The sequence below is a fragment of the Adiantum capillus-veneris genome, chromosome 4 (genome assembly GCF_014529385.1).
Source record: "Adiantum capillus-veneris isolate H3 chromosome 4, ASM1452938v2, whole genome shotgun sequence".
In the NCBI taxonomy this organism is placed as follows: Eukaryota; Viridiplantae; Streptophyta; class Polypodiopsida; order Polypodiales; family Pteridaceae; genus Adiantum; species Adiantum capillus-veneris.
The window spans coordinates 99,362,995-99,373,498 of record NC_140934.1 but is presented as its reverse complement, the minus strand read 5'-3'; the positions used below and the strand labels follow the sequence as shown (position 1 = coordinate 99,373,498).

Genomic DNA, 10,504 nt, shown 5'->3' with positions numbered 1-10,504 from the left:
CAAGAAGGTCTTGGTGCAACAATGATGGCAATACACTCGATTTCTCTTTGCAAAGCGCACTCTCCGACCAATTAAAGCATCACGTGTAACACGTGCCCCATGTCGTGAAGTGAGTGGCAATATCGCTTCGCATGTTTGGCATGACTCCACACTTTGATCCACCAAGAAGGTCTTGGTGCAACAATGATGGCAATACACTCGATTTCTCTTTGCAAAGCGCACTCGCTTTCGGCCCCTTTGATGTTTCTTCCTAAACTTGCCCGTTACTCTCGAGGGTTGAATGGGCACGGTTGTGATTGGCTCATGATTTACAACTCTCCGTTGTCCATGCCCGAGTCGGGTGGCTGTCACATGCCCCTGTATTTGTGAAATGCTTCCCTTTTGGGAGCCCTTTCATATGAAAGACATGAATAAGCCGATCGTACCTGCCCTATCAATGATTGTATCTGCACCTCATCACAAGATGGGATACGTCTTTCAATCTCATTTAACTTACTCTTCAAATCTTCAATGGATTGGTTGAGGATATGCAACGAAAGGGACCGTTGGATGACCATGTCATTGGGAGGCTCATCGGGCCCTTCAATTATGGAGCCATTGTCCTCTTGTGTATTCTCCATCGCCATTCTCTAGCCGTGTCAACGATTGGGAGAATATGGCCAAGATGAGGAAAGAAGTCTCTTACTACTAGTCGCATGCCATATAGGTGCTTGCACATGCTTTCCCAATCTGCACAATCACAATAAGAGGATTGCAAGCTGACATGATACCAGATCTCGTGGCATGACATACTCAACACCTTGAAAAGGAGGGCCGCTTCCTCAATCACTTCAATTGTTGATGGGTCACCTACATATCTGCAAAGCATTTGTTCTCCACCCGACAAGCGTTTCGTTTGCCCCTTGTCATTGCCATACATGTTGTGTTGACCTGAGTCAAATGCAAAAGGAAAGGTAGTATAAAGACTCAGTTACTCATACTGTAAACCCAGGCAAGGACATAAACCAAAGACACAGTTACCCAGAATGCAGGGTAAAAATACAGTCACTCGGAGTGTAAACCTAGTCAAGGAACTAAACCAGGGACACAATTACTCAACATGCAATATAAAGATACAGTTACTCAGAATGTAAACCCAGGCTACTGACCTAAACCAAAGACACAATTACCCAGAATGAAGGATAAAAAGACAGTCAATCAGAGTGTAAACCCAATCAAGGAACTAAACCAAGGACACAGTTGCTTAGAATGCAGTATAAAGATACAGCTACTCAGAGTGTAAACCCAGGCAAGGACGTAAACCAAAGACACAGTTACTTAGCATGCAGTATAAAGACCCAGTTACTCAGAATGTAAACTCAGATTGCAGTATAAAGACACTAATACTCCAAATGTAAACCCAGGCAATGGCAAAAAGTAGACTGTGGCATACAAAAAACAGAAGCATTCTCGATCTCCTGTTTCTGTCTGAAGAACTCCATGGCAGTACCACCCATCCGCGTCCCTGTGATTGAATCGCCAATAAAGGCATGCAACAAGTCCAAGGTTGATTGATTGATCCGTGCATCCAACAAGGTGTACTTTATGACTGCTAAAGTCGCCCCGCCAAGTTTTGTGGTGTCAATGTGCCCATGAGGGAAGAGCCGGCCAAACTTTGGCCACAACGACGCCAAGTGCATGTCTTTGCAGCCTATCCATTGCTAATGTATCTTAGAATGTTATCATGCTCCGAGCATTCCCAAAGGAGTTCTTTGTACTTCGAGTCTAACGCTTCCTCCGTCGGCATTGCATCATACTCTCCATTGCACCATACACATGGTCCTTCATTTCTTTGGGGACCTGCAAGAACACGTGAGGAGGGGGAGGCAATCATAAGCATGGAAAATGGAGAGGCAAAGAAACATAAGCAAGCCTTTGGTCGCACCTGTGGCAGTGAATGCCCCACCCAAGCCTTCTTTGTGTGGAACCAACATACTAGCACAATGCATGCAACTTGGGTGATACTCCTATTTTCACCCACTTCCCAGTAAAATGGATCGACATCAACCACTTTCTTGATGGCTTGTAGTAAAGTGATTTACTTATCAATTACCAACACCTTTGGGCGGATGTTGTTCATTCTTTGAAGGACTAGTTTCAAAGTAACCTTCAAGGCGACTTTTTCTTGGCTAGTTCCTACATAACATGTGCATAGCATGAACCACACAGGTAAGCCAGCACCATGCTGATTTGGTACCACTGCTGCATACAGTGGCATGCCAAATACATTTGCCTTGAAGGTTGCGTCTATTGCCAAGGAACTATTGCTTGAGAAATGCATACACATGCGAAGCATCCAACCATCTTAGATAACTAGAATGAAGGGCTGGTCTGTCTCCTCAAGTGCATCAGGGTTGTAGGGATGACAATGTAGCATCTTGTTCTGCTCTTTCAACTTAAGAGCCTCCATGTACATAGATGAACAGTCGTCACTTCCAAGCCTTCCTACAATAATGAATATGGTTAACATAGGTAAGTATAAACCCAGGCAGGCAACATATAAACCGGGTCAACTGTAAACCCAGCTGCATTTCAGTTCACAGAAAGAAAAACCACAGAAAGGTCACTACCTTTAACGCACAATAATTTGTAGGACATCATCTGGATTTCCTTTGGAATCATGAAGATTCTATAGGATACTTGTTCTACAAGAGATGCCATGTTGATGTGGACGGCTTCTTTAGATACACTCATCCTTGCAACATGGCGACATGTACCGACATCAAACAAATCCTCCATGCATCGCTTCTTCACCATAGGATGCACAGAGAAGGTGATATAGGTCACCCCGTGACCCTGGAACATGTCCTTTGTGACCTCCAAATACCCGTATGGTGACCTTCTCTATGTCATGTCTTGGAAAAACCACAGAAACCATGAGGGACATCCACACTTCTTGGATGTGCGGAGTCGCCGACGCTCCTCGCCGTTTTCTTCGCGCGTCGCCCCATCTATGGCACACAAATTTCCAGTCTGTTTGTACTATCCAATTTAGTCTAACCAATTTAGCTTTGTGGTTGACAACTACATTATCTAATGTTTTTTGAACATCAGGAAAGCCCACTGAGTGCTGCTCAATACACATGTCACTCTTGCTAGCACTCTCACCCCTGTCCAGTAAACCCAGGCACTGTGTCACATCTCGCATCTGCCTATGTCCATCCTCCAAAGTTGAAACTGTACCACAAGAGCAAAGGTCAAGACCTCCTTTCCAAATTCAAGTGAAATACCATGCATCCTAATGTTCGTGCACCATGTTTGTGCGATTGTTGTCCTGGTTGCGGTCCAATCAAGATGTTCACTTGTGTGCCATGAAAACACAATCCTTTCTAATCTTCTATGCATGGAAATCCTCTTTCTAGTGCTATTGACAAGATACGTATCACCTTCTTCATCTGTGACCATGTGTAATGATGCTTGGATTCTTCCCCATTTTCTTAAGTCCAAGAGGCCTTGTTTGTCCACTGCTTTGAGAGAATCTATGGTTGGTCCTTGCCCTTATTGTATGGAAGCAATCATCAAGCTGTATGCTTGTCTATTAAAGGCAAAATACCGACTCGATGTAAATGCAAAGCATCTAGGCATGGTTGTTGAGCCATTTCAAACTAATCTTGCATTTCGTGGCTATCACTAGAGTCTCACCCATCCATCTCCTTATCAGAGGTGCTATAAATTTGATAAATATCAAGAGGACCTTGTTGCCCAAGCATCAACTGTTGCTCAACGGTTGGGAGTTCATTCAAATCCCAATGACAAGACATCCCTTCCATTGTCGTCCTTATTCCCGGTCTTGCCCAGGTTTACAAAGACTTTTCCACCTCTCCCCAACTATCCAATCATGAAGCCATGGCAAGAAAGATCCTCTGCCCTACTGATAGCATCAGATTTCTCCATTTTTTGCATTGCAATACCCTAACTTTCTTGGGTTTACAATTGAAGAGCTCAACTATGGGTGGCTGTGGAGAGATGTCGATTCTCCTCGATGAATGTAGCTTGGCAATCCAGAGCAGGGACCTTGGAAATTGCAAGTAGGGGCAGAGGCTGAGAAGTGGTGAGCTCTTTCAGAAGAGGAGAGCAAGAGGAGAGTTGCATCGACACAAGGCCATGGCGAGCTGCAACATCACCCGCTCTACCTGCTTGCGCTCACGCCATTCGGAAGAGGGGGAGAGAAGGCTCGCAATGCCTATTCCTTGACTCCCTTCCCGTGCGCACTTGCGGAGCATGCATGGAGAACCTTCGTAGTACCACGATGTAACTACCTCCGCAGCCCCCAATCATGTGTTTTTTGAAATCGCATGATGTGGCACCCAACCCCGTCATCATCCCCCGCCCCACCACCCCGTCCACCGTTGCCTGCCCCGTCACCCCTCCACGTCGGCACTTCGTAGCCCCCCGTCCTGCCCGGGTTTACGTCCCATAGCGGGCAACCCCGCCCCCCTGCCGCGCCGCCATGCGGCTTGCCACGCGTTCGGCCCAAATTCCCTCGCTCCCCACCACCCCACTTACGCACTCTCGATGCCATCAAACCAGCTTGTCACCATCCGAGGCAATTACCGGCCTTGGAAGTTGGAACTTACGGTAGAGGGCCATCCTGATTCCTAGGGCCTATGCGGAAGTTGGGCAATAAATTTTGGATCCTCAATCAACATTGAAACTGGACTACCAGTGAGTAACCAGCCTATCGAAAAAAACTTTTTTCCAAAAACTTGGCAAACCTACATATATGAAACAACATAGGTAAATTGACAAAATTTGAAGGTTTTTTCACCAAATTACACTAATTTTTTCAAATTTTTGTAGGTTTGCCCACTTTCAAAAATAAAATTTAGAGGTAAATTTCAATATTTGTAGGTGGGATTACACTACACCTACCTCAGGACTATATAACACATAGCATTTAAAGAGGGGGGGTAAGGGGATCAATGGCAGGGAACTGGATTGGGGCTTATCGAGGGGATCTGGACCGTGCATACCTGTAAAAACTAAACCTGGACAGCGGGGGGGGGGGGGGCTGGGCATGCTGGCCAAATTCAAGCGGGATAAGGCTGAGGGAAGTGCCATGTCATCAGGGTGGAAATTTGAATTTGGGACGCTTTTCAGGGGGGTCGACAGGCGGGGAGGCCACGCTGTTGGGGTTTGGGTAGAGAGGCCACGCATTATCTCTGAGAGGCAGGAGGGTAGAGGGAAGAAGCCGCAACAAGTATGGAGAGCAGACAAATGTTGGACCTCAATGTACCTTGGGAGGCAAAACAAGTTATGCAGTCCATTGACCTAAACGTAACCTGGAAGGCAGAGGGAGATCGAGGGATGCCGGGCAGGATGGAGGCACGATTGGATGCTTTCGAGGATGGGGAGAAACAAAAGCAATATCGTATATTTGATTTGAATGAGGAGTTGGAGGAAGGCAGCTCGTCATCAACAGGCTCAAGTAGTGCTTCCATGGAATCAGGATCCCATTCTAGCGGTGGTGACCAAGTAAAGGAGTTTACCGAATTCCCTTCAACCTTCCTTGCAGATTCAATCCATAGGAGGAAACCCGTGACCCAATCTTTTGACCCAGAGTTGCATGCTTCTCACCATTTCTTTAGCTTTTCTCGGGAGAGCTATGACCTTATGCTATTAGATCTTCAAGGGATTTGTAAGCCAACATTGGGTATGCTGCACAATGTCGGCATGCATGATGTAAAACGGTGGAACAAGATGAAGGACAATCTTGTGATCCGAGGATCCCCTCGGCATGGATCAGTTAGGATCTTCTTGAAGGGTCTCCCTCCCAGAGCCATTGAACCAAAGGAGGAGTGGACAACCATTACAGAACAATGTCATGTCGACCAGCAAGGGGCTCATTTGAGCATGTTGGAAACTATGAATCAGATGAAAACTGCATGGTGCACAGATATCAAAAGGCATGGCATACCTACTTCATTCATTAGAGATGAGGTCATAAATTGCCAGGTATGTAAGAAGGATCCTATCCTCCAATCTGAATCGCTTATGTTTCAGAAGGTTGGAGGGAAGGGCAATGCCGGTGAGAAAACTCCAAGTGAAAAAATTATTACAGATAGATTTCATGTGTGTGATGTGCTGGAGAGTATTATGATAAATCATAAAGTCAGGCTTGTTAAGATAAGATCAGCCAAGGTAGGCGAAGGAAAGGTAGAGGACTACTATGTCTGTCATCGTGGTGGTTCAAGAAGGCATCATGGAGAAAACAAGCGTAGAGAGAGGAAAACGAAGAAGTGCGGTTGTCCTTTCAAGGCACAGGTGCAATTCAGTGAGGGAGTTCATGAGGTCACGATTTTGCTTCGTGCTACGCATGAGGGCCATGTTCCTGGCTCTCGGGCTGACTTATATCATCTACCTGTTCATCCAAGTGTGCTTCAATGTTGCATGGAGGATTATTTTGATGTTGGAACATGTCGCCATGTTGCCAAAATGTCAGTTTCAAAAGAAAACTTCCACAAGCAACGAGCATCCTTGTTAGATCGCACAACTTTTCGATTCTTCATGATCTCAAAGGAGGTCCAACAGTTGGCATATAGCCTACGGCATGAAGGTAGCAAGATAATTTTCTTTTCCTGTCACCCCTTTAATTACTTAACCATTTTGTTTTCTCTAGGTCGTGCATCTGGGAATGATTGGTCTGCAATGTACATGGAGGCTCTAAAGTTACAAGCCGCAGGGAAGGTACTTTGGAGTGCCCTATCTTCATTTTTATGTTTTCCTTTTTCTTATGTCCTTATTTAGTTGCTTATTGCTTTTGAAAGGTCGCATATGTGCAACCATACAATCCAAATGCTTTGCAAGACGTCAACAAGCCGTTTGTCGTCATCATTCAAGATGATTGGATGCTTCAGATGTGTATTCGATTCTCACAACATAATGCATGGGCCGTGGACAGCACATTCAAGACAAACGTTTATGGGTTGCCATTGTATGCAGCTGTTTTGCCAAATCAAAATGGTACAGGGATTCCTTTGTGGTTGATGATGTGCACAAGTGACCCTGGGACATGTCAGGAGAGCGTTGCCCTTGAATTGACCATCCGGATGATATTCTCGAGAATGGGCAGCATACGACCGAATGCAATTGTGATAGACAAATTTCCCCAAGAATTGAATGCCATCTTGAGTGCCGTCAAAGATGATCCTGCTTGTTGGGCTGAACACAGTGAAGGACAATGAGTCCAAGTAGCATGTCATGTCCTGGTTTGTTGGTTTCATGTCAAAAAGGCTTGGGTGGAGAACCTTTTGCCGCAAGTGCCAAGACACATGCAAGACCATGTTTATTCTTCAATGTGTAACTTGATGCACTCCAGCTCCGAGGACGACTTTGAAGATCGCTTTCAGCGCCTCTTGCTAGACTACTCCAATCATGCAAATATTCAACGTTATGTCTCCAATGGATGGTGCTCGAAGTCATGCGTATGGCGTGAACGCTGGCCGAAGTTTGGACGTCTTTTTCCCCATGGCAATGTGGACACAACGAATTTGGTGGAAAGACTATGGCAATATGTCAAGTATACTCTCTTGGATGCGAGGATAAATAGGCCAGCCTTGGATCTACTACATGCACTTGTTGGCAATGCGAGGAGTGGAAGCTGGATGGGAGGAACTCTCTTGGAGTTCTTCAAGCAAAAGCAAGAGCTAGGTGAGCTATTGTCCCACTCCTTGGACTTTCTCTTCGATCTACCTCTTAGTAAAGTTCATGGCATGTTCATTGACAGCGGATTCTGGACGATTTGCTGTGTATGGTTCAAGCAAGAGTGCAACAAAGGCACTAGCTGCTGGGGAGAAGCTATGTCAACGATACAAGACTAATCCTGAAACTCTTTAGGTGGTGAACGAATCTACATTACTCTTCAAGATTCAAAGCATGACATTAGACTCTTGGTACCATGTGAGCATGCAATCCTCGTACTGTGATTGCCCAGAGTGGTCCTCCCAATGCAAGCATCTATATGGGCTTCGGTTAATACTTCAAAGCTATTTTCCAATGCTTCATGAAATTTTACCTATTGTGGATAGCGTGCATGCAATGGCTGACCTTGCAACTAGCGATGGAATGCAACAATGTGCCCAAGTCTTTGAAACAGGGAGTGGATGTGATGACAAAGCACTGGATACTGATATGAATGGTATTGGACCATACTTGCAACAGGTTGACATGGAGATAGTCAATTGTATCGACAAATCTAGGGAGTTCTTGCGACAATTGGCTGATGTATTACCGCAGTGGACATTGCAGCAAAAGGAGGTTGCTCTGAAGAAATTAAAGATCTCTATGGAGAACTTGGAGAATCTCCATGAGCCAGAGGAGATCAACTTGCCAAGAAAGGGTAGCATCAAACAAATCCGGGCAAATGTCACACAAACACGGCTTGGGCATGGCAGGCTATCGTGTATCATTGATGGCATAGGTGAGGTGGTTGAAGGTTGTCCAGAACCAGCAAAAAAAACCAGAAACACAGGTTCCTTGAAACGTAAGCACCAACGAGGGCGAAATCGAGTGCGCTTTGAGAAATGGCGACGTGTTAATTGCCGGCATTGTTGTAGCAAAACCCTTCTTGTTGATGGCTCAAATATAGTATGTTGCCATACATGCCATGCTTTGCTCCCTCTATCTCAGAAGCACTTGTCTGCAAATTCAACTTCCCAGATCATGAACCACCTTGTACAGTTATGGGATGGTGAGAACCCGGCCAATGGTTCTATCATGGCATGTGACCACGAGGTATCGCATATTGATTGTGAACGACATCTCACTGTGAAGCTTGATGATGGTCGGATATATGGGAAGATCTATGCCTCGCAGACACGAATTACTTTTATATGACTTGCGTGCGGTTTAGGGTCATCCTCATATGTCATGCCTCATTGGAACTTTGCAAGCTATGTATGTTTTGTGAACATGACTTGGACAATTGCAATATATTTGTTTTTGGAACAATTAGATTGATATGATGTGGTCCCCAAGAAGCTAGGCTAGTTTGTAGATATCCTAAAGTTCATTTGGGTTGTCTTAATCTGGTTGTTTGTTCTTTATCACTCGTAAGTGGTCGCAACAATGAAGTGTTGTCTCTTTGATATCACCAGCAAAATGAAACCATAATGCATCAACACAAGCCTTTTGCTAGGTGGTTGACAACAAGCTCATGGGCCGAGTTTTCTCTGGCTTTTCCCAGGTCTTGCATCTCTATATAGGGCTATAGGTTGAGCCCAAAAGGGTCATGCTTAAGCTGATCTTGATGGCGATTTTGCTAGGTTTAGGATGCGTGCACATCAGCCATGTACATATGCTTTTACCAATTCTGGGATTCTGATTTTTGCTCTCGCTCTTGCTAGGTCTTGCATCTTCCAGATCAGCCTTAGAAGAAGGGTCCTTATAGTTTCCATCCATACACAATGGGACCTTGCCATAATCTCGGACATGACCATAAAGTGATTGCCAAAAGCTCACACACCCAGCATGACTTCACCATAAACACACACACATTCAACATGACACTAAAAACAAACCTCGCCATAATCTGGGACATGACTGAAAGCTCACACACATTCAACATGACACTAAAAACAAACCTTTCCATAATGCCCTAAACGTAGGGTCGGCACAAACAACACCAATCGAACCTCGCCATACTTTGGGACATGACTAAAAGCTCACACACATTCAGCATGACACTAAAAACAAACCTCGCCATAATGCCCTAAACGTAGGGTCGGCACAAACAACACCAATCGAACCTCGCCATACTCTGGGACATGACTGAAAGCTCACACACATCCAGCATGACACTAAAAACAAACCTCGCCATAATGCCCTAAACGTAGGGTCGGCACAAACACCAATCGAACCTCGCCATACTCTGGGACATGACTGAAAGCTCACACACATTCAGCATGACACTAAAAACAAACCTCGCCATAATGCCCTAAACGTAGGGTCGGCACAAACACCAATCGAACCTCGCCATACTCTGGGACATGACTGAAAGCTCACACACATTCAGCATGACACTAAAAACAAACCTCGCCATAATGCCCTAAACGTAGGGTCGGCACAAACACCAATCGAACCTCGCCATACTCTGGGACATGACTGAAAGCTCACACACATTCAGCATGAAACTAAAAACAAACCTCGCCATAATGCCCTAAACGTAGGGTCGGCACAAACACCAATCGAACCTCGCCATACTCTGGAACATGACTGAAAGCTCACACACATTCAGCATGACACTAAAAACAAACCTCGCCATAATGCCCTAAACGTAGGGTCGGCACAAACACCAATTGAACCTCGCCATACTCTGGGACATGACTGAAAGCTCACACACATTCAGCATGACACTAAAAACAAACCTCGCCATAATGCCCTAAACGTAGGGTCGGCACAAACACCAATCGAACCTCGCCATACTCTGGGACATGACCATAAATTGATTGGCGAAAGCTCACACACA

The 10,504-nt window shown here is 45.3% G+C and overlaps 3 pseudogenes; 1 reads left to right on the top strand and 2 right to left on the bottom strand.

Moving 5' to 3' along the window:
* Nucleotides 1-1,341: 1,341 nt before the first annotated feature.
* Nucleotides 1,342-1,827, bottom strand: LOC147459687 (uncharacterized; annotated as a pseudogene).
* A 934-nt stretch (nt 1,828-2,761) lies between these two features.
* LOC147459686 (uncharacterized) lies at nt 2,762-3,809 on the bottom strand (annotated as a pseudogene).
* A 1,432-nt stretch (nt 3,810-5,241) lies between these two features.
* Nucleotides 5,242-8,874, top strand: LOC147459685 (uncharacterized; annotated as a pseudogene).
* Nucleotides 8,875-10,504: the final 1,630 nt, after the last annotated feature.